The sequence below is a fragment of the Gossypium arboreum genome, chromosome 6, assembly GCF_025698485.1.
Source record: "Gossypium arboreum isolate Shixiya-1 chromosome 6, ASM2569848v2, whole genome shotgun sequence".
NCBI classification, from domain to species: Eukaryota; Viridiplantae; Streptophyta; class Magnoliopsida; order Malvales; family Malvaceae; genus Gossypium; species Gossypium arboreum.
This window is the reverse complement of record NC_069075.1, coordinates 4106555-4132936: the sequence shown is the minus strand read 5'-3', so window position 1 is coordinate 4132936 and position 26382 is coordinate 4106555. Positions and strand designations below refer to the sequence as shown.

At 30.6% G+C, this 26382-nt stretch overlaps 1 long non-coding RNA gene across 1 annotated transcript; it reads right to left on the bottom strand.

Annotated features, from left to right (window-relative positions):
- Window positions 1–14333: 14333 nt before the first annotated feature.
- On the bottom strand, window positions 14334–15419 carry LOC108455717 (uncharacterized). The gene is made up of 2 exons (XR_001866814.2): window positions 15110–15419; window positions 14334–14658 (listed from the first exon to the last, which is right to left on the bottom strand). It is a non-coding gene; the product is annotated as an uncharacterized LOC108455717 (long non-coding RNA).
- Window positions 15420–26382: the final 10963 nt, after the last annotated feature.

Sequence of the window (26382 nt, the reverse complement as noted above, 5' to 3'; positions counted from 1 at the left end):
ACACCTATCTTGCATGCATGTTATTTAAACATGTATATCACCAATCAATCATCACATATCTATGATTTTTACTTAAGCATAATCTCCATTTCATCATTTTAAAGCACAACATGTTAGCCGATTTTTCCCTTTAGCATCTAAGGCACATGCATGCTCATTTGTTTGGCTCAACTTCACATATCTTCCATTTTTCATCAAAAGAACATGAAACAACAACCATTTCCTTCATTTTAATTCATGACCAAATGCTCACAACACAACCAAAAATCAAAATATACTTCAAGAGTTAAGGTAGAATCAAGAAGAACTCATGAACCTCAAAATAGAAGCAAGGTACTAAGAACTTACCTTCAATTTTCCTCCTCCTAATGACCGAATACTCAAGAGCTTTCTCCTCTCCTTTCTCTTCTCTAACTTCAGCTATGATGAACAAAGATGGACAAAACTTTGTTCTTTTCACCTCTTTTTCTTTTAATAAAACTTCATATTTCATCCATTTAATTCTTTAATACAAAAGACATGAAATTCTTATCATGAAACATTTACCTAACCCATTATCATAAAACATTTACCTAACCCATTATCATGGAACATTTACCTAACCTATTATCATGGAACATTTACCTAACCTATTATCATGGAACATTTACCTAACCTATTATCATGAAACATTTACCTAACCTATTATAAATTTGTATCAATTTGTACCATAAATTATGGATATCAAGTGTACATTTTGTCTACAACAACATGATGGCTGGCCACTTCATGTAAAATGGGAGGTTTGTCATGCAAATCCTCCTATTTTGCACTCCTATTTATTTGGCCACTTCAATTTAGCCTATAGCATTTTCAAACATTTTCACATAGGTCCTATTTCATAATTTCACCCCCTTTTTCTTATGGAACAAAAATTAACTAAAATTGCCGAGTTCTATCTTAAGCTTGGGCTTTCTAGAGGCCCACTAACATAATTAAACCTATGCCAACATTCACAGGATTCCCGAAAATTGGGGCGTTACACTTTTGACCCTCCAAGTTATGCGCATTTTATAATTTCGTCCTTTTCTTTAGTTTTTATTTCAAATTGGCCCCAAAATTTAGTTTTTAATTCAATTTCGTCCTTTTTTTACCTTTTTTCGTTACTCTACTTTAATTTATTATTATTATTATTATTATTATTATTATTATTATTATTATTATGTGCCCATATTATGTATTGTACCATGTGTATATATATATTTATATGTTACGTACTTTTAATATTATATTTATATATATTATTAGGTATATTTTTAATATATATGTATTTTTGAAGTATTATCAATAGTTTTTTATTATTATTAGTTTCAAAATGTATATATTGTGTTTATATTTTAATACTACGCTATATATTTTTTTGTATTATGTATATATATTTTAAATATTATATATTGAGTATTTCTAACGTTATTACTATATATACGTCGTATTTTTTATCGCATAAATATTTTTATTTATCACTTCTAATGTATATATATATAGCATATGTTTCATATCGTATGTTTCCCTTATTTTTTATTAGTTATATGTTTTTATTATTTCATGTACATATCTTTATATCATCTTTATTATTATTAATCTTAATACATGTCTTATATATGTATATATTATGTATATTTTAATATTATATTATATGTACATATTCATATTATAGTGTTTTTAGTTACATATTTTGTACTATATTATTTTATTATTTTGCTATTATTAGTATTAGTTTTAGTTTCAATAAATATTCTAATACGTATATACATATATACTTTAGTATCATAGTTGTATACTTTTATACGGTCTTATGTACATATATTTACATGCATATTTTCTTTTATATACATTTTAATACCATATATGTATATGCATTTTACTATATTAGTTAGTCTTTTTCCTATTTTATATATATATTTTAATTACTATGTATAGTATATTTATGACTCTATTACTATATATATTTTATGTACACACTTTTAATATTATAATTACTATGTATATTTTATGTACATATTCATATTATAGTGTTTTTAGTTACATATTTTTGTACTATATTATTTTATTATTTTGCTATTATTAGTATTAGTTTTAGTTTCAATAAATATTCTAATATGTATATACATATATACTTTAGTATCATAGTTGTATACTTTTATACGGTCTTATGTACATATATTTACATGCATATTTTCTTTTATATACATTTTAATACCATATATGTATATGCATTTTACTATATTAGTTAGTCTTTTTCCTATTTTATATATATATTTTAATTACTATGTATAGTATATTTATGACTCTATTACTATATATATTTTATGTACACACTTTTAATATTATTATTATTATGTATATATATTCGTTGTTTTTATTTCATGTTTAATATTATCATTATTTACGTTTAATATCGCATGCATGATTATTATTTTTAATATTATTATCATATTTATTATTTGTTTTAATATATGCCTGGCACTTTTATTTATTTCTATTTCATATCAATTTGCTTTGCATTATTTCGAAAATCTTATTCTTGTTTTCCGATTAATTTCAATGCATAAGGCAACATATTGGTTTAACACCAAGTCGTCAATTTCATCGCTATGTTGGGTGAACATCAATCGACTTGTGTTAAAACAGTATATCCTTCTAAAAAAAAATCAAAAAGATTGAAAATTCTTGTCTTTTCAAACGGATCACGATTAAATCCTATATTGAACTCGTATCTTTGAAAATCAAGACAACACGTGTTTATAAGATACCAATTTTGGGCGTCGCGAGGGTGCTAATACCTTCCTCGCGCATAACCATCTCCCAAACCCTAATTTTTCTTTAGATTTTAACGTAGACCTAAACTCAGCGTTTTATTTGTTTTAATAAGAGATCTAATAGGTGTCCGATCACACCTAGGAAAAAGGATCGGTGGCGACTCCCTGTTTATTTCAAAAATCAAACGTCAAATTTCAAACTTTTTTTTCAATAAATCGCCACAATTAGCGACCAACCTAAGCTAAAATTTTTACGTCGCTACAATGCACACCAAACACTGTCAATTACACAGAAGTAGAAGCTCGTAAACAGTCATTCAATTATAGAATCGATGTACACAATTTCCAAACAGTCACACACACATCCACATCACTTAACCACTGAAACAGATACTCATTTATTAGGCAATATCGCATTAGCGAACCACTTAACTATTGCAACGATTGCATAAAATAGATAAGTCTGAGTCAAAACTAGGTCCCGACTACCCTTACTAAGACCAAGCCAAGGGTCAGAATACACAGAACCACAAACAGGTCATAAATCAACATAATACAAAAAATTGGCAAGGCAAGACCACATGGCCATGTGCCCTGGTCGTGTGGAATTGCCCAGGCTGTGTGGGGGTCTACACCCCGTGTGAAGGCCTCACACGCCCGTGTGAACAGCCGTGTAACTCACTGTCCAAAAGTGCTAAAAATTAAGAGCAGAGAAGACATGACCGTGTAGAGATCTCACACGCCCGTGTGAGACACATGCCTGTGTGTGTTGTACCCAAAATCATCAAAAACCTTAAATTCCCAAACGCACACACCCGTCTGCCCAAGGGACATGGCCGTGTGAAAATCGACTAATTTCCCCAAATCAGCCACATGGCCGTGGGGTCAGGCTATGTTGCACCTAATCCTACCCGAAAACCCTAATTCCCAATTCCACATGACTGTATGAACAAGTACACGCCCGTGTGGCCACCTATGTGGTCATGAAATAACTTCGAAATTGACTGAAAGTCTCGTTTCCCGGTCTCTAAAATGACCCCTAATCAAAGTATCCCAGAACCCAACCACAACACACTAAATTACAGATAATTGAAACGACACAAACCCAATTGCTCAATTACCGAAGCATGAAAAAAAACTATTGAACTCCACAGCAAATCAGTACTAAATTACATAGTTCAGAACACACACTCGAAATTATCAATTACTACAAAATTGAATTAATGAATTAAGAATAGGAGAACAAAGTTTTGAAACCCACACCTGATTTGCAATCAAGACGCTAGAAACCAATCGACACACGTTGACGACCTCGATACAAACTCGAAGCTTTTTGAAACAAAAAAAAATCATTCTCTTACAAAAATTTTAGTTCAAAAAACGTAAGGAAGCCAAAAAGAAGAAAAAAACAGAGAGGAAAAAGAACGATAGAGAACGTGTAGAAGAAAGAAAAACCAAAAATAAAATAAAAATAAACATGAAGAATAAATAATAATAATAATAATAATAATAATAATAATAATAATAAAATAGTAGCACGAAAATCCTTAAAACAAAACAAAAATGGTCCCTCAAAACACTCCTGAGGACTTGAACCCTCAACCCAAAGGCATATCTACACACTCCTAACCACTAAACCAACAAGCCCATTCTGACAATTAAACGCGCAACTAAACATAATAGCGCAACCTATTTACTGACCCTACCCACAAAACTCAAAACTTCTAACCCCAAAATTTGGGGTGTTACATTAATAATATATCTAAAGGTTATTGCATCCACTGTAAAAGAATATTTTATATTTTCATAATCAATGCCAGGGTTTAGCGAAAAACTTCATATTTTTATTTCACTTTTGCAAAACTACTTCATTTGTACCCTCACTAGCTTTATACCTTTATATATTTGGACTACTGGTCCAAAAACTCCACGAATTTAATTGCACTTGAGTTGCGTCTTTCTATTTTGACTAATTTATCTCATATCTATATTTCTCAATAGATTTATTCAAGATCATCCTTTTATTTCATTATTTCAACAATAATATTGTATGCAAAACCATTATCGACCAGTTTTATTATTGGTTCGACATTTTCTCTAACAGACATAACTTATCGAGATTTATTATTTTCTTTTATGAGAATGTTCACATTTGGGACTTTAAATGAGTTATCCTTGTTGAATTTCTGGTTCAAATTACTCTCTTCCCTAACTCATTACAAGTTATTGTTTCTCTCCCCCTAATGTCGGGAAAACTATTGAATCAAAATAGTTATCACAAATCATGTCATAATTGAATCTCCAATACATTTAAAACATATAATAATACAATGAGACTCATAATTAATAGATATTCCCAACTTTCTTTGAGGATTCACTCATCTTTGTGCATTGTGGTGGAGCAATTGAAACAAATACGCACATACAGAAATTCAAAGATGAGAAATATTTAGCTCTCGACCAAAAACCAATTGTAATGGGGAGTGTTTATAACTTATTAGCTTGATGTCTACAACACGTAAATCAACATAACCTCATGTTGAAATAGGAAGTTTATTTCTCATAATTAATAGTTTAGATACTAATCAGAGGCATTCAATCAATAATTTCTCTAAACCATTATGCGCATAAATAACAAAATTTTACAAAAGTTTTTCAAACTCAATCAATGAAAGACTAAGATATAGGATCATCAGTATTAACAAGTTGAATTGTCTTAATTGCATAATTTGAAATTAATTATTTTAACAAGCAATCTTGTAAATGATAGGTTGCAAGTTGATAACACATACGTAATTATTTTGTAGATGCATATACCGAAATCATATAATATCAAAACCAACCACATAGTGGATGAATGAGACCATATTCATTTCAGAAATGTAAGACATGAAATCTCAACTTTAGCTAGTGAGTTTCTAATAAGCAATTTTCATTGAGAACAAGCAACAAATGATAATTATTTAAATTAAAGAATCTTCTGGTTCTTTAATGAATGTCCATACGAATTCTCAATTAGTTTTTGCATCATAATAGACCTGAGATGGCCTAACCGGTCATGACAAATAGTAAAAGTATGTAGTTTTACAAACTTCTGGTTTGTAGTAACATGTGCCTCAATTGCAGTAGTATGTGTATAATATAAACTTGATGAAAAGTAGATAGTATTTCCAAAACATATTTCTTTTCACATTCAAAAATTGTAATATATAGATATTCAATATTTTTCTTATTCATAGTCTCAATATGATATCCATTAATACAAATATCTTTAAAACTTAATAAATTTCTTTGAGACTTAGTGGAAAATAAAACATCATCAATGACAAATTTTGTACCTTGAGGTAATAATATAATAGCTCTTCCAGAGGCTTCAACTAATTTTATACTATCAAATATTGGAATAATATTTTCTTGTTTTAATACCAAATAAGATAAATATTTTCTATCTGTGAAAAATAAAATAAAGAACACACAAAGATTTTTACGTGGAAACCCTTTCGGGAAAAAACCACGACAGAGGAGAAGAAAATTCACTATGTCGAATTCGAATAATTTACAAGAGGAATAGACTATGTCTATTTATAGGCTTGTAAAGCCATATTCTAGTAAGACTGAAACACCTTATTCTAATCAATATCAAATAGATGGTATTTAATAAGGTTTAAAAAACCTTATTCTAAAAAAAAATAAAAGAAGTGTAATTCTATATGGATTCTTCTTTTATTTTATTTTACCACTGTTTTCGAAACCATTTTTATTTTAAGAAAAAAAGGGGATCGACTTTTAAAACCAAATGTGGAGTCGCCACCAATCTTTTGTTTTAGGTGTGATTGGATTACCTAATAAAATGTTTTATTACATTTAAATCAATTTTGGTCTACGCAAACTTAAAAATGGGTTCGGGAGTCGGTTACATGCGAGGAAGGATTAGCACCCTTGCTACGCCTAAAATTGGTACCGAATTGATTAAATACTACCATTATGTCTAAGATTTAAAATTATTTTTTTGAAATATGATTCCTTTTAAAAAAACATTTGAGTGGTTTAAGTTAGTCGTCAAAATTCTCTCGTTTCAAAGGTATTCAGCATCACATCCAGCACGATAGGTTACGATTCTTTATACCTTTGCAAACATGATTGATTTTTGACTTCTAAAAGTTCATATGTTGAAAATTACAAAAGGATGTCCAATTTTTTAGTCCAACGAAAAACCAAAATTTAGCACGATAGAGCACGATTCCTCGAACTTCCAAACATTGAACATTACCTTGCTTAGGAATTTATAAAACACGAGTGAAATACTAAAAGAACATTCAATTATTTGGAACAAACTAGAAATCGAAACCCAGCACGATAGGGCACGATTCCCCGAATTTCTAAACATTGAACATTGCCTTGTTTTAGATTTTGGGAAAACACGAGTGAAATTTTAAAGAAATATTCGATTTATTTTGAACAAATGGGAAATCGAAACCCAGCACGGTAGGGCACGATTTCCCGAATTTTCAAACATCAAACATTGCCTTCGTTTTAAGGAATTTTCAGACGAATAATTATAAAACCAGCTTGAAATGTATTAATTTGACTTGAAATAAAATGGAATAATTAGTTTTAAAGAGTTGGAAATTATAAAGTGATATTTGTAAACCAAAAAGGAAAAATAAAAACATAGAATAATATGCATGTATGAAGTACTATGATGGATGAATGAATATAATTCATTTAATCAACTAACAAAATAAACAATTAAATTCGACCAATCTAAGAAAAATATTATCAATTTTCTAAGCATGAATAAAGAATAATCCATATAATAGTAATACAAAACGAAAATAATACACAACAATAATATACATAGCCTAATACAACACAATTAAATGCAAAATATGCAAAACAAAATGAAAATTAAAAATGTATGGGACAAATTTAAAAGGATGGACACATAATATATTATAAATGAATTGTTGAATTTGAAACTATTTGTAAAAACAAACTAAAGATATATATGCATTCATTAAAATATGCGTTATAGAATGAAAACTTTTAAATCAAATAATATATGCATGTAAAAATATTTATTAAAATACACTCAATAAAGAAAAATTTGATAATATATAGAATGTGAAAGTATAGCAAGAATACATAATAAGATATAACTTTAAGAAATATACATAATAGGTTCACAAAACACATATATATATAAATAGATTTGGAAATTATTAGTTATAAAATTTGCATGAAATTAATAATGTATATAAGACTAAATTAATTTTTCCATAAGTCGTATATGTAATGATTTTAAAAACATAATTATGTATATAATAAAAACTATATGTATAAACACACAATTTAGTGATGGATAGATCAAACATAAATATCAATATATATATATACACGTATAATAATAATGTAAAAAAACATAAGACATGTGAGATTTTCCTTTAAATAACATCAATACATACTATATAAATAGATTTAAAAGAAATTACACATGCAAAATAAAATGAGATTAATAATATACATAGAATATAAAAGGAGACTAAAATATATAATAAGATATGAGATTAGGAAATACTTATACATATAATAGATTAAAAACATATATATATATATACATAAATAAATTTAGAAAAAAATATATGCGAGAATAACATGGAATTAAATATGTATATAGGATCAAACTAGTTTTACTATAAATCATACATGTACAAACATAAAAACGTTTCAATGAAATATTACATAAAATGTTAATATAATATAAAAAGAACTTAAAAATGACGATTTATAAAAACAAAGTAAAGTTATCAAAATAGCTCAACACATGTATAAAAATATTAAGAACTTTAAAATAATAAGTATTTTAAATGGAAAGTTCAATTAAAATAGCATATATGTACAAATATACATACAAAAATATTTAAATGGAATAATTATACAAAATGTTAGGATAATATAACATGAAAATTTTAAAACAATGATTTTTCAACAAAGCAAAATTAATAAAGCAATCTCGGTAAAAAGAAAAAAATTAAATGAATTCTTTTGAAAATAAGTTTTGTATAGATAATAAACTTAATTAAAATAAATTTAAATAAAAGGGATAATCTAAAAATAACGAAACCAACATGGGGACCAGCGTGCAATGTGCACAAATGCACAAGGACTAGAACTGTAATTATTCCAGACCCTTGTTGAGGCGGACCCAATTGAAAACAAACACAACTTACCAAACCAAATTAAAAAACGAAACAAAGCAAACAAGGCGCAATCGAACCAACATGCAAAAGGGGAGGACTTATCGTATAAATATCCCCTCACCGTAGAAACATGCGGATCCCAGGGAAAGTCGGGTCGGGTCGTATGGTTAAGACCCATATGGCGCCGTTTTGGAGCCATTGGAACAAGCCCCAAATGGTGCCGTTTTATGCCCTCCATAAAAACAAAATTAAAAAAAAAAAGAAACCCTAGACTAAACACTCAGCCACCAAAAGCAAATTAAAACAAAAACCTTAAGCCTCTTTCCCCTTTCATTTGGTTGAACCTCAAAGCTCCACACTCAACTGCCCCTTTCACCTCTCTACACGACGGACGGTGACATGCGATGGCCTGTTCTGGCCTCGTTCGACCACAAACCCGAGAGTTTTGCTAGCTTAAACCTCATAAGCCTCATCTAAGCTTCGATTTCTACCAGGCAAACGACGATTCAAAGCCCTCTTAAAACAGATAAGTATCTACCCTTTTATTCATTCTGTTTTTGCATGCAATAACAAAAATCCATGAAATAGGAACAAAATCGAAATGAAAATGAGGTTCAAAATCACCTTTTCAATTTTTTTGACTGCTTTTTTGTATTTCAATATCCGTGTAAAAAAAGTTACATTTTCTGCTCTTGGCTATATAGCCGAATACATCTATTGTCGATTTCTGTTTATTTTTTGTCTGCCTTTTGAGTGTTGCACCCTCTGTTCTTCTTTTGGGTCTGTTTGCAGGTTAGGGGAAGGTCAACGAGTGGGGTTTCTGTTTTGGTGCAAGGGAACAAAAGGGAGCCGAGCCTCGGGAGTCGGATGTGCCGACGAGGCACGTGGGATGCGCAGCGCTAGAGGAAACTAGGGTTTCCTGCTAGTTGGGGGCTGGTTTGGGCATTGGGCATATCGGGCCAATTGGGTTAGGGGTTTAGGGTCTGTTTGTAAAATTGGTAGTGCATTGGGCCATTCTTGTAATCGGGTTTTTGTTTTTATTTTGTTTTGTATTTGGACTGATTAACGATTTTGGGCCCTGGTAAATTTGGGTACTTACAACTATATTTTATTTAAATAAGGATTCGGGTCACTTAATTCTAACAATCTCCACCTTGACACGAATTCTCAATGAACAAGTTCTTCATCGCGAACTCTCAATGAACAAGTTCTCCACCTCTTCCATAAAACCCCTTAAGGGTTTAACTTCAACAATGAACACCAACCAAGTCTAAGCAACGCTCAAACTTGGTTATAGGAAGTGACTTAGTCATCATATCTGCAGGATTTTCATGAGTACTAATTTTGCTCACAACAATATCACCACGAGCAATAATACCACGAACAAAATGATACCGAACATCAATTGTAACGCCCCAATTTTCGGGAATCCTGTGAATGTTGGCATAGGTTTAATTATGTTAGTGGGCCTCCAGAAAGCCCAAACTTAAGATAGAACCCGACAATTTTAGTTAATTTTTGTTCCATAAGAAAAAGGGGGTGAAATTATGAAATAGGACCTATGTGAAAATGTTTGAAAATGATATAGGCTAAATTGAAGTGGCCAAATAAATAGGAGTGCAAAATAGGAGGATTTGCATGACAAACCTCCCATTTTACATGAAGTGGCCAACCATCATGTTGTTGTAGACAAAATGTACACTTGATATCCATAATTTATGGTACAAATTGATACAAATTGATAATAGGTTAGGTAAATGTTCCATGATAATGGGTTAGGTAAATGTTTCATGATAATAGGTTAGGTAAATGTTCCATGATAATGGGTTAGGTAAATGTTTCATGATAATGGGTTAGGTAAATGTTTCATGATAACAATATCATGTCTTTTGTATTAAAGAATTAAATGGATGAAATATGAAGTTTTATTAAAAGAAAAAGGGGTGAAAAGAACAAAGTTTTGTCCATCTTTGTTCATCATAGCTGAAAGTTAGAGAAGAGAAAGGAGAGGAGAAAGCTCTTGAGTATTCAGTCATTAGGAGGAGGAAAATTGAAGGTAAGTTCTTGGTACCTTGCTTCTATTTTGAGGTTCATGAGTTCTTCTTGATTCTACCTTAACTCTTGAAGTATATTTTGATTTTTGGTTGTGTTCTGAGCATTTGGTCATGAATTCAAATGAAGGAAATGGTTGTTGTTTCATGTTCTTTTGATGAAAAAAGGAAGATATGTGAAGTTGAGCCAAACAAATGAGCATGCATGTGCCTTAGATGCTAAAGGGAAAAATCGGCTAACATGTTGTGCTTTAAAATGATGAAATGGAGATTATGCTTAAGTAAAAATCATAGATATGTGATGATTGATTGGTATTATACATGTTTAAATAACATGCATGCAAGATAGGTGTTTGAAAGAGTGATTTGGTAATAAATCTGCTTGGGACAGCAGCAGTAATGTGACTTTGGAAAATCACCATAAATTGTGGGAGAAGAATTAGAAGCTGAATAAATTATGTAATTAAAGCTTATTGAGTCTAGTTTCTAATGAAATAAACAAGAACATATTTCAAATTCTGTACAATGAGAAATTTGATTCATAATGAAGGGTGGTCAGATTAGTCAAACAGTGAAACATGGGAAACTTTGAGAAATTTCTGGTATTGATTGCCTAAACCAAAAATTCTGAAAATTTTATGGATAGAAGATATATGAGTCTATTTTCAGGGAAAATTAACGGAACTTGATTTGGAGTTTCGTAGCTCCGGTTATAAATGATTTAGTGACTGTTGCTCAGGAAGACAGCTTGCAGTGAAATTATGATTATGTGGTAAACATTGACAAAAATTTGTTAATGAGTTGCTTATTGATTTCTTATAAGCTTACTATGATCTGTAGGTGTGGTTGGCCGAATATTGTAAGGGGTTAATACGTAGTTTGTATTTGAATAGTTAGATTAATGTGTTAGTAATCCAATTGTAGGCGGTTCGTGTGTGGATCTCGTCAGCATATCGTCGCAAACAGGTGTGTAACTAACACCCTCTTTCTTTGTCTAGATCGGCAAAAGTCGAAAAGCCGAAATGCCGAAAACCGGTATTTTGTAGATTTACGAGTGTGCGAATGCTCGTGAGGTAAATCGATTAATGTTTTTGGTAAGCTGCAAAATTTGGACCGCAAAGTGCATGATTTACGTGCCTCGATATTTTTGGGCTTAATGGGCCAAAATTGGAATGATGGGCCAATCTGCCCAATTCGTAAGAACCCTCGATGCGTGATTACATTAGTACGTGAAAAGTAGGAATATGCATGAAAAACCCTAAAAGCAGCTAAATTACTATAATACCCCTATGTATGAAAAATTATGTTATACCCTAGTTGCAAAATTACCAAAATACCCCTAGGTTAAATTGATCTAAATTCATGTTTGATCGTTGTTATTTATTGCATGCCATGTTGTTATTATATGATGCATGGGATTGGGATATTGACGAGGAAGTCTTGAAAGTGGCTTGTCCACATCTTGGAGGCTTTGCCTCAATTCTATCGATAATCGAGCAAAGAATGTCGCAATCTGTGGAGTGTTAAATGGGTGGGTTGAGCTATTCCCACACGGAGTGTATGGCTAGTCTGGTGGAGTGTAGTGGTTGGTGGGTTGAGTAGTCTCCCAAATGGGCTTGCATATGTTTCTTGATGTTGCATGTATTTTGAAATGGGCCTATGGGCCATACTGTTATCTGAATAAGGGGCTAAGGCCCAGTTTATTGTAATCTGAAAAGGGCTCTGGCCCAATACCACTGTTACCTGAATGGGCTTAGGCCCAATGGGCTTAGGCCCAATGGGCTTGAGCTGACTTGGACTTTGAATGGGTTTTCCTTACACACTGAGCTTCCCCAAACTCACCCCTTTTATTTTCACCCCTTTCTGTTTTTCAATCATAATTTTCCAAGACTTAAATGCGGAAAACACATCGCTTTTCTGCTTCAGGAAAAACGCCCAAACTTTTCTGGAAAAAGCATCAATAAAGGTTAGTATATAATTAGCTCCACCTCTCGAAGGCACTCTGGATGGCCCCCACATATTAAAATGAATATACTCCAACGTTCCTTTCGTGTTATGGATTTCTCTAGTGAATCGAACTCTCTTTTGCTTCCCAAAAACATAGTGCTCACAAAAATTCAGTTTGCAAATTCCTTGCCCATCAAGAAGTCCTCTTTTGCTCAATTCTGCCATGCCATTCGCACTAATATGCCCTAGGCGCATATGCCAAAGTTTAGTAATATCATCATCTGACAAAGAAGAGGAAGCGACAGCTGCATCACCAGTAACGATAGAACCCTGCAAAACATATAACTTGGCAATCTTTCTCTTCCCTTTCATCACAACAAGGGAACCTTTGGAAATATTTAAAACCCCACTTTCAGCTGTGTATCTGTACCCTTTTGAATCAAGAGTACTCAACAAAATTAAATTTCTTTTCAATTCTGGAACATGTCGTACGTCACTAAGTGTTCTGACAACTCCATCAAACATCTTAACTTTAATTGTTCCAACACATGCGATTTTACACGAAGCATTATTTCCCATCAAAACAACACCTTCAGACACTATTTTGTAAGTTGTAAACCAATAAGGTGCAGCCTGAATCAAGTATCCACTCCTTGCTTACTTTAGAATCATTGACAGAAGCGACTAGAAGTTCACCATCACTGTAGCCTTCTACAACATCAGTTTCACCAAAATTTTCTAGTTGATTTCTCTTTTGATTCGCAGCCTCCCTTTTAATCTTATTCTATAGCTTATAGTACCCAGATTTAATGTGCCATTTCTTTTTGTAGAAGTTACAAGTTTTACCTCTGTTTGAAGACTTTGATCTACCCTTAGATTTACTGCCAGGATTACATTCATGTGTCCTTCCACGATTATCATCAGTATTCTGATCTTGTTTCTCACGAACAATGAAACCCTCTACCTGAGAGTCGGATTTAACCACAAGATGTTTCATCTTATCATACGAGGTTGAAGAATTATAAACCTCATCAATTGTGAGAGACTCGCTGCTATATAGAATTGTGTCTCTAAAGATTGAATAAGACGGGGGCAACGAACAAAGTAAAATAAACCCTAAATCTTCTTTATCATACTGAACCTCCATGACCTCCAAGTTTGTGAGAATTTCTTTAAACATTGTTAAATGTTTGTGTACAGACGCACCTTCCTCCAAACGATGAACATAAAGACACTGCTTCATATGCAACTTGCTTGTTAGAGTTTTCGACATACATATTTGTTCTAGCCTCTTCCATAATGCAGCGGCTGTAGTCAACCAATTTTGCCCGAGCCCGTTTTATTTATTTGCAAATAAGTAAACCCAAATAAATAAATAAAGTTCAGGACTAAATAGTCCCAAAAAAAAGTCCATTTACAATTTTCAAAATACATAAAATAAACACCCAACCCAATTACCAAAATGACCCATGACCCAATAAGTCCTAAAACCAATTATAATAAATTCATACCCTAAATCTAGCCCAAATTCGAAAGAGCCCAAAAAGGAAAAAGAATTCCAGCAGTCAAGAATTCCGGAAGCGCTTGGAAGGCACTGGAAGGGCACCAGAGGAACGGCCACCCATGTGAGATCCCCGAGTCATCTTCTCCGTACAACTGAGCCTGCAAAAGAAGACACCAAAAGGAGCCAGTAACAAATTCATAGCAGATGACAGCAGGAAAATAAGATTTTTTAGATTTTATTTATTTTGAAAATCTGGCTATAAAAGCTAGTGATGTAATCCACAAATTTTGACACACTCATACTGTACGCATACAGAATACAAAGAAAATTTCGAAAGAGAATTTTTAAAGGTGATCTCAAGTTTTTTTTTTCCCTCTGATTAATTTCCTTGGTTGGCTAGGTTTTTTTCAGCATGTGAATCGACACCCATGAAATCCAAAATATATCAGTAATATTGAGATCTGGACGAGGGTCAAATGGAATCAAATGTTTTTAGCCTTTTTTTCGAATAAACCATGTTAGATTTAAAGTTTTTTAAAAAAAAGAAAAAAGAAAAAATAATGGATTCAAATGTTTTACGAAAGAAAAAGAAAAAGGAAAGTATCTTACCACATTTTCATGGATGAGTCATGGATCTATTCATGGTGGTATACTGTCGATTGCTAAACAAAATGGTGAATCTGGCAGATGTTGAGAACCCTAGCAGTTTTAATTTTGGGGCTGTGGTTCTTTGTTTGGAATGTTGGCAACATTTGGGGAAAAAAAGGATGGAAAAAGGGTTTTAAAATGCTTTAAGGATCCGCGCACTAACCTGTTGGAATACCCAGACCTGCGCCTTGCCCTTTTAAATGGTCAATTTGCGTGTTAGGTCTTTCCCTTCGCGCGGAGCCTTCAATCACATCCTGTTTATTTATTTTGTTTTTTTAATTTGACCTTCTAATTTGTGCGTTTTTTACTTTGATCCGCGGTTCAGTGCAATATTATGGGTGCGGGATATTTTCGATTTCGGTCCCTGCATGTTTATGCACATGGCACATTGATCCTATTTTTCAATTATTTCATTTGTAAATTGTTTCTCCTATTTCAATTTTGTTTCAATTAAGTCTTATTTTTTTATTTTACAGCACATTCTTTTTTTTCATGCTTAATCATTGGTTGTGATATTTTGTGTTGTTTTGATAGCTGAATTTTGTAATCTTTTCTGTTTTTATTCTATTATTTTAATAATTGGTGTACTATTTGTAATATAATTCATTTTAGTTTGTGTATGCTATTAGTTTCATGATATTTTGTAATTTCTTTTGGATTCTTCCATATATTTAAATGTTTATTAAGTATATTTAGTATTTATGTTTAATCTACATATGTTATTAAAGCCTTGTTGTTCTTATTATATATATAGCTTTATAATAAATTTGTATTTACTTTTTTTAGTTTTAGTAAATGTATAATATATAATAAAATTAAGTTAATTTTAAAATTCATATTTTCTTTTATGTTATTTTAACATTCAATTATTTCTAAAATTTCTTCACATATATCAAATTATTTTTAGTACATATTATTATTTTCATAAAACTTCATGTAAATATTTTTTTCCTATGTATATGTCATCTTTTAAGGTTATTTATGCGTATAGTGTGTTTCTTTTAAGAATTGTATTTTAAATCATAAAATTTACTTATTGTATACCCTTTATATGATCCTTATGTATGTATTATTTATATATGTTTCATCAATTCAAATAAATTTATTACATGTAAAATTATGTTATATATTATTTGCTTTAAAATTTCCCTTTATAAATATAGCTTTATGAATATACATCACTAAATTTATGTATTTTGTAAACATAGTTTTTTTTTACCTTTTAAGTGTGTATGATTAGATTTCTTTTTAAAGATTCGTTGCATGTATAATTTATATATTTACTTATTTTTTATACACATTATTAATTTCATGCCATCTTCTACTAATAATTATTCCCAAATTTATTTATATATTCATGTTTTACAAATTTACTATGTATTTATATCTTATCATGTGTCGATTTATCTTTTATATTCTACATATTATTTAAGTTATCATGTGCATTGTAAATCTCTAAATGAATTTGTGTTTAAAATATTTTGCATATTATTCGATTCAAATGTTATGTTTTATAATACTTATTTTAAATAAATCCTAGTTTTTATACAAGTTTGTCAACTTATAATATGTGTTAATTAATTTGTCAATTTATACTACTAAGTTCTAATTCCATTACATTTTGTACATTTTTATGGATAATTTTGTATTATGTCATGTTAATTATTGTTGTATATCATTTTATTGATTGTTTATCATCCATGGTTAAAATTTGTCACATTTTACTTAGTAATTGTGGATTTGTTAATAGTGGATCGTTGTGTCATATTATTTCATGTTCATAAATTCTTTCCCATGCAAATGTTTTGATACAATTTATTAAGCATTCTATTTTAAAATAGATAAACACATTTTGAGCAAGTCTCCAATTTTCTTTATCATTCAAAAAATTCTGAAATAAGGCAATATCGATATGTGAGGAATTCGGAAAATCGTGCTCAATCGTACTGGGTATGATTTTTCGGTGAACCAAATATTTGGATAACCTTTTTATAATTTTTACGAGTTTTTAAAAGTCAACAATCAATCGTATTTTTAAAGATATAAAGGATCGTATCCAATCGTACTGGGTATGATACTGCATATCTTTGAAACGAGAGATTTTTGACCGCTACTTTGAGCTATGCAAACAGCTTTTAAAAAAAAAATCATACTTCGGAAAATCTTTTCTTTAAAAAAACTTTTGATATAAGGACAGCATCAAATCAATTTGGTACCAATTTTTGGGCGTAATGAGGGTGCTAACCCTTCTTCATGCGTAACCGACTCCCGAACCCGTTTTTTGATTTTACATAAACCAAATTTATTTTTCATTGAATAAAGTGTTTTAATAGGTGGTCCAATCACACCTAAATCAAGAGATTGGTGGCGACTCCACATTTTTGTTTTTCAAAGTCGATCCCCATTGTTTTCAAAAATAAAAAAGGGGTTTCGACAGCGGCGGTCTTCTCTTTCATCACATTCTGTAAAATTTCGTTGGACAAATGCAGATGTAATTGTGTTAACGCCTTTCGATCCTTATGCTTATTCTCTTCATCTGTAAATGTTGAAGGCATCTTATCTATCCCTAGCAATGCATCCTCCAGATCTATCTGCGCAAGAACTGTTTGCATCTTAATCTGCCTCAACGCAAATCTAGTCTTGCAATCCAACAGCAAAATTTCATACTTCAAAGACGCAATTACCGTGATCGAGATAAACAACCCAGAAGCTCTGATACCAATTTGTGACAAATAAAATAAAATAAAGAACACACAAAGATTTTTATGTGGAAATCCTTTCGGGAAAAAACCACGGGCAGAGGAGAAGAAAATTCACTATGTCGAATTCGAATAGTTTACAAGAGGAATAGACTATGTCTATTTATAGGCTTGTAAAGCCATATTCTAGTAAGACTGAAACACTTTATTCTAATCAATATCAAATAAATAGTATTTAATAAGGTTTAAAAAACCTTATTCTAAAAATAAAATAAAAGAAGTGTAATTCTATATGGATTCTTCTTTTATTTTATTTTACCACTGTATTTTATTTAAATAAAGATTCGGGTCACTTGATTCTAACACTATCTGTAATGATAGAATTCATTACTACATTCTCATATCCTTCCTCAAAGAATATTAACAGAAACAAAATATTTGGGCATACGTCACTTCCCATTTTTAGCGGTCCATGATTATATCTTTTATTTTCTTTATATTTGTATTCACTTCAGGAAATGCAACAAATCTAGTAGGACAGACTTCTAAATGCCTCTATTAATTCTTTATTTCATAATCATCGTCGCAAACATATGTGAATTTCAAATTAGAATCTATCTATTCATTTTGTTATGATTAGTTTCCAATTATAATAAACATAATATAATAAATAAATCATAGTAAAATATACCTGAATATCTTAAACATCATCGTTATCACCTATGTAATAATTATATAAATTTCTTTGCATAATGATTACCCATAGTGTGAAGGCCCCACTTGAAGACTGAAATAGTAGTAGCTCTAAAAGGCAATCAACAACAGCTTGAGCAACAAACTTGGAGTGATCGTATTATAAAATAAAAGAGAATCGTGCTGATAACGTGTTATAAAATAAAAAGACAAAAAATAGAAGAGTAAAAGAGAGAGTGTATTTTATTGATCAATGAAATAATTACAATGCTTCTTCAAAGTCTCTATTTATAAGCATAAGAAGTATAAATAAAGTAGAGATCTAATTCTAATGGCTATTAGAATTTAAAGTAAATCAAAACTTATCTTGATTTTGATGGATTTCTACTAAATCGATATTCATAACAAAAATTTACTTTTCATATTTTTTTTATAAATTGTAGTATTTCTAATAATTTAAATATTATGTCAATAATGAATTTGAACACATAGATACCCAAATTTTAATCCAAAATGAACTCGGACAAATAGATATATATCTAAGTACCGGACTTGAATTTTATTTTAAATTTTTTTAAATTTTGCATTATGACAATTGACTCAATGACTATTAACGGTCATGTCAATAAAATAACGATTAATGATAGAAAGAGTTAATCAAGAGATATAATTGATAAAAATTTTAACATTCGGATATTCAATTGCGTTACTTCGAAATAATTTAGTTAAATTTTTTTTTTGGGTAAATGTTCAATGTCTCTGTATCCTTCAGACTTTTTGTAGCACCCCAAACCCAGCCCAGAAGTTATGGCCGGATCCGGCATGCCACATCAAAACGTTAAAAAAATTTCCATTCTAAGTCCGAAAATCGTACTTGATGTTCAAAAGATTAATTCATTAAGGGTTAAAGTGAATGGAAGTCATGCACCGTAGGAAACCGAAAAGAGGTGGTGAGTCCATCTGATCGCTTAAATACCAAGCTCCTTCCGATCCAATCCTAGACATGCATACCGCCATTGCCACACCTTAACGTCATGGATATTTCTAGGAAACCGATTTGATTAAGTCATTTTAGGAAAAGTGATTAATTTTGGAAAATACTTTTATTGCGGAAGCTTTGCTTGTTGTCGTGTTATTTTGAAATCAACTGTTGTTTTTGAAAACGCAGCCTAAAGCTATCCAATTTCAACAGATTAAAATAAGTATTACCTATCTTAGTAATACATATTAAAACCATCAAAAATAATTAAGCGGCCTTATTACATTTAAAACCCAAAACTTCAAACGTAAATAAAAGGATGTCCAGTTCACCGAAGAAAATCAAACTTTCGAGCGGGTGGCCACTCCGAATTCCCTCACGACTCCAAGCCCACTATGGTTGGGGATTTCTGCGTGGATGAAAATAAAAGGGTGAGTTTGGGAAAACTCGGTGTGTAAGGAAAACCCATTCAAAGTCCAAGTCACTCAAGCCTATTGGGCCTAAGCCCATTCAGTAATGAGTGGTCTTGGGCGAGCCCTTTTCAGATTATAATAAAGCCGGGCCTTAGCCCTTATTCAGATAACAAGATGGCCCATAGGCCCATTTCAAAATACATGCAACATCGGTAAACATATGCAAGCCCATTTAGGAGACTACTCAACCCACCAACCACTACACTCCACCCGTACCAGCCCTACACTCCATGTGGGGAATAGCTCAACCCACCCAAATTTAACACTCCACAGTTGCGGCCTTGCAGCTCGGTTAACGATAAATTGAGGCAAAGCCTCCAAGACGTGGATAAGCCACTTTCGATACTTCCTCCGTCAATATCCCAATCCCATGCATCGATAATAACAACATGGTATGCGATAAATAACAACAATCAAACATGCATTTAGGTCAATTTAACCCTAGGGGTATTTCGGTAATTTATCTCCTAGGGGTAAAACTGTAAATTTTCTATTTTTAAAGGTATTTCAGTAATTTATCTATTTTAGGGTTTTTCATACATATTCCTACTTTTCACGTACTAATAGAATCACGTCACAGTGTTCTTACCGAATTGGGCAGCTGGCCCATCATTCCAATTTTGGCCCATTAAGCCCAAAAATATCGAGGCACGTAAATCATGCACTTTGCAATCCAAATTTTGCAGTTTACCAAAAACATTAATCGATTTACCTCACGAGCATTCGCACACTCGCAAATCTACGAATCTGGGTTTTCGGCATTTCGACTTTTCGACTTTTGCCGATCCAGACTAAGAAAGAGGGTGTTAGTTACACACCTGTTTGTGACGATATGCTGACGAGATCCACACACGAACCGCCTACAATTGGATTACTAACACGTTAATCTAACTATTCAAATACAAACTACGTATTAACCCCTTACAATATTCGGCCAACCACACCTACAGATCATAGTAAGCTTATAAGAAATTAATAAGCAACTCATTAACAAATTTTTGTCAATGTTTACCACATAATCATAATTTCACTGCAAGTTGTCTTCCTAAGCAACAGTCACTAAATCATTTATAACTGCATCTACGAAACTCCAAATCAAGTACCGTTAATTTTCCCTAAAAATAGACTCATATATCTTATATCCATAAAATTTTCAGAATTTTTGGTTTGGCCAATCAATACCAGATTTTTCTCAAAGTTTCGCATGTTTCACTGTTTGACTAATCTGACCACTCTTCATTACGAATCAAATTTCTCATTGTATAGAATTCAAAATATGTTCTCGTTTATTCCATTTGAAACTAGACTCATTAAGCTTTAATTACATAATTTATGCAGCTTCTAACTTATCTCCCACAATTTATGGTGATTTTCCAAAGTCACGTTACTGCTGCTGTCCCAATCAGATTTATTACCAAATCACTCTTTCACACATAACTTGCATGCATGTTTTTTTTTTAAACATGTATATCACCAATCAATCATTACATATCTATGATTTTACTTAAGTATAACCTCTATTTCATCATTTTAAAGCACAACATATTAGCTGATTTTTCCCCTTAGCATCTAAGCACATGCATGCTCATTTGTTTGGCTCAACTTCACATATCTTCCATTTTTCATTAAAAGAACATGAAACAACAACCATTTCCTTCATTTTAATTCATGACCAAATGCTCACAACACAACCAAAAACCAAAATATGCTTCAAGAGTTAAGGTAGAATCAAGAAGAACTCATGAACATCAAGATAGAAGCAAACTACCATGAACTTACCTTCAATTTTCTTCCCCAAGTGACCGAACATTCAAGAGCTTTCTCCTCTCCTTTCTCTTCTCTAACTTTAGGCTATGATGAACAAAGATGGACAAAACTTTGTTCTTTTCACCCATTTTTCTTTTAATAAAATTTCATATTTCATCCATTTAATTCTTTAATACAAAAGACATGAAATTCCGATCATGGAATATTTACCTAACCCATTATCATGGAACATTTACCTAACCCATTATCAATTTGTATCAATTTGTACCATAAATTATGGATATCAAGTGCACATTTTGTCTACAACAACATGATGGCTGGCCACTTCATGTAAAATGGGAGGTTTGTCATGCAAATCCTCCTATTTTGTACTCCTATTTATTTGGCCACTTCAATTTAGCCTATAGCATTTTCAAACATTTTCACATAGGTCCTATTTCATAATTTCACTCCCTTTTTCTTATGGAACAAAAATTAACTAAAATTATCGGGTTCTATCTTAAGCTTGGGCCTTCTAGAGGCCCACTAACATAATTAAACCTATGCCAACATTCACAAAATTCTCGAAAATTGGGGCGTTACACTTTTAAATATTATATATTTTATGAATTTTTAGTTTGTAGGTAAACTAAAATGGTTTTTTGACTTTGTTCAAGTCAAATTGAAAGCAAAGTACATTTTCTTTTTCTCTTTCCTTCAAGGGAAATATGATTTTCATAACATTTGAAGCATAATTAATTAATTGAATCTCGTGTGTTGGTCTAATAATAAATGTGTTCATCACTTTAGATGTGATTTGAGTTCGAGTCGCGTTAGTAATATTATTGTTAAGGCTTTATCTTCCTTTTATAATTTACCAAAAATTAATTAATTAATTAATCAATCATACAATAAAATAGTAATTAGATTTTCTAGAAAAGACTTGATTAATTAGTCAAAATTCAAAAATTGATCTTAAACAATTTATATTTACATAAAAGAGGGACATATATTTATTTATTTAGTCAAAAGTCAAAGAATTTTATCTAAAGAATTTTATCTTATATAATATAAAATTGTATGCGTGTACTCTTTTTCTCCCAGAACATGCGTGTGCTGCTTAAGGACCGGTATATTTTTATTATTATTTCTTTGAAAAAATATAATAGAGGTTTTCTTTGGAAGAAAATTTTTAGCTATTAATTAGATTTGAGTGTAATTGTGTGTAATTATATTGTGATGACATATTTAGGTAACCATTATAATTTATGAGTCTTACGAATTGAATGTAATTGGAACACGCGATAGCTGAGAATTGAAGTAATTATATAGATAATTATACTCAAATCTAATTCTTAGGAAGTTAGTTTCATTTTAGAGTATGTAGGTAATTGATTTTAAAATTTTTAATTATACTAATATTATATTTTGATTAAGTTGGTATTACAAGTTTTTTTAAACATTAATGTCATTATAGTTTTTATTATATCTGCTCTCTTTGATATAATGCAAGGCCTCATCAATCCTTAAATAGGAGGATAATATGCTTCAACGCACTTGAACCTATGTCCTCCTACAGTGGCAATAGTACTAATGCCAATCAAGTTAAGAGTTAATCGACTGGTATTATGAATTAATAAGAGACCAATTTTGTATGTTAAATTTCAAAAAACCCAATTTAGTATAAGATGCTTGGTGATGCCTTTTTGTGGTAGGTTGATGCAGTCATAATAGATTGTGTGGTGGGTAACCTGCAAACTAAAAAGAGATTAAGAGGTGTTAGAATTAGCACTCCGAAGCACCTTCCGATATATTTGACAATGAAAATTATAGTAAAGGTGGCTAAGCTGAAGAATGGCCATTCCTACATACGTGTTGCAGCATAATATTTGTAAGGACTTTGGGGTTGCCCTGACTTGCCCATTTACATGCTCAAATCTAATTACTAGTTCTCCTTTGTTGATCGTAGCGCTTTGTCCTTTTAGGCGGCCACTCAATTTGGTGCATGCTCTGCTGAGTTGGTGGAAATCTGTGTAGGGTCTTCTCTACGAGAGAGAAGGTTATTAGATGGTGTCGTATTCTAATTTCTTAAGCATTTACTTGGTGCTTTGGGCTCGTGACAAGTTTAAAAATATGAAAATTTATATAAATTTTAAAAGAATTTTAAAAAAATCATAAAATTTATAAATGTAATAAAACATATTTAAAATTTATAAAACGTATTAAAATTCTATAAAATCATAAAATAATAAAAATATATTAAAATTGATATAAACTTATAAAAATTATAAAAAAATATATAAAAAACTTGAATTGGACCGGATCAGTCAGTTGGACCGCTTAGATCGAAATTGATAAGGGTATCGGTTCAAAGAAAGCCGTTATACCAGTTGACTTAGAAACTGGATGGTTGAACTGATTTTGTTTTTTTTTTAATATTTAATTTTTTTATTTTTATTTAATTGAATTAGACAGATAAATTGAATTGGCATATTAGTGGCCTTATTGGTTCGATTCAGAAAAAAATTGGTCAAAATATTTCATTCGACATATGGTAATAGTTAGATGTTGAAATTTTTGTTTGATAAAAAATATTAAAAATAAAAAAATTGGTTCAACCACCCGGTTCCCAAGTCAACCAATCTAATGGCTTTCCCCAGATCGATACCCTTGCTAATTTCAGGCTAATCGATCTAGTTCTAGTTTTTTATGTTTTTTTATAAGTTTATATCAATTTAATATTTTTATAATTGTTAAGAAGTTTTTCTAAGAACTCTAATACATTTTTATTTTAAATATTTTAAATACTTTTTAAAATTTTTATATTTTATTAGAATTTTTATATTTTATAATATTTATATGTTTTATAATTTTAATAAGTTTATATCAATTTTAATATTTTTTATTTTATATTTCTTGTGATTTTTATTATTTTTAAGATTTTTAATCATTTTCACGAAAATATTAGATTAAACCAAAACTTGTCATTTATCACCATCTGATTGGTCCACCAATTTATTTTAACAGTCAACTTGGTTAATGGCGGAAACCCTTAACGAAGGGGCTTAATTGATTATTTTAATTAATGACAGCAGCTTAATTAAGTGCGAATTTAATACAAGAAATTTTTTTGACATATAAGAAAAAGAAAAGAAAGTGTCAATCTTTAATAGTGATGCTTGGACATGCTTCAAAATAGAACTATCTTTTATGAGTAGGGAGGAAGGGTGAGGTTGGTTCTTCCCAACATAGAATTTGAATTTGAAACCTAAAATTCTATGATTTCCTATTGAGATAAAATACATGTTCTACTATTTTAATTGGTAATACATCATTTGATTTTGAGATAAAGTAAATCATTTAATTTTTAGATAAGGTTAGGTAATATGTATTTTTTATTATAATTATTTTATCATATGGTTTTAATAAGGTTTTCTATTTATAGATGTCAAATATTAGAAATTTATTATTATAAACTTATTTTAAGATAATTTTATAATTTATTGAAGTAATCCTAATGCGAAATGCTGATAAAGTATTTATCTTAGTCACTATTTTTATATTTTATATTAAACATACATAAAAGATTGCAATCATTTTCCTTAATTATGACATCCACATTCAGTGTTAAGCAATTGGAGTTGGAATATAATAATACCTTAGTTGTGAAAATTATGCTAACCTAGTATGTTTGATTAGTTAATTTTTATATCGAAGTTGAAAAGTTTATTTTCGACACATTCTTAAAAAATATAACAGAGTAGTTGATAGGATAGATAAATCCGGAAGTAGGAACTATAATGGAATACAGGTATATGAGAAGGCCCCTATCTTATTACGGGAGCGTATTAAATCTATTATACTATTATTAAATTTGGTGTTGCGAGTTAAGTCTTACAAATGATTCAAATATCATTTTTTTAAATAAATAAATTGTATTATAAAGGGTTTTTCATTTAAGCTGGTTTACATCAACTAATAGGTGGGAACTATTCGATTTCTACGTCTCTATATATTTTTTTTGCTGTTATATTATTTTCTTTATATTTTACTTCTTCTATTTAAAAATATGAATAAATTAATCTCCATACGTTAGATCAAAGAATAGCATTATCTTTTTGTTAAAAATTTCATCCAGATCTACTATTAAAAACGGATTAAGAACTGATTCTATACTTTAGCATGAAGTACACATGACATGTCACGTGTCACTGTTTGATTATTCTATCAGCCATGTCATATTTTAGCAATACAAATGGATAATCTTTTTAACAAAAAAGACCAATTTTACTTTTTAATCTAATATATAAAAATTAATTTACCCAAAAGTAGAATACGAGTAACCTGTTAACTACAACATGCATTAGCATATACGTGAGCATGACATGTGATGGAACATATATAAGCAAGATTATTGTTAATGGCTGCTATCGCCAACACTAACACACACAGTTGACATTTTTACGTAATCTTATGAATGTCAAAACGCCAAACATTTACGTTCCATATTTGAAATCTTCTAGGTCAAACTATTCGGTCTGGACCTATCTTTTTAAATAATTTATTTAGTATAATGCCTTACAAGTTGATTACACCCAAAAAGACTTCCCTATAAATTTCTTAAATCTTCTCACTTCAACACAA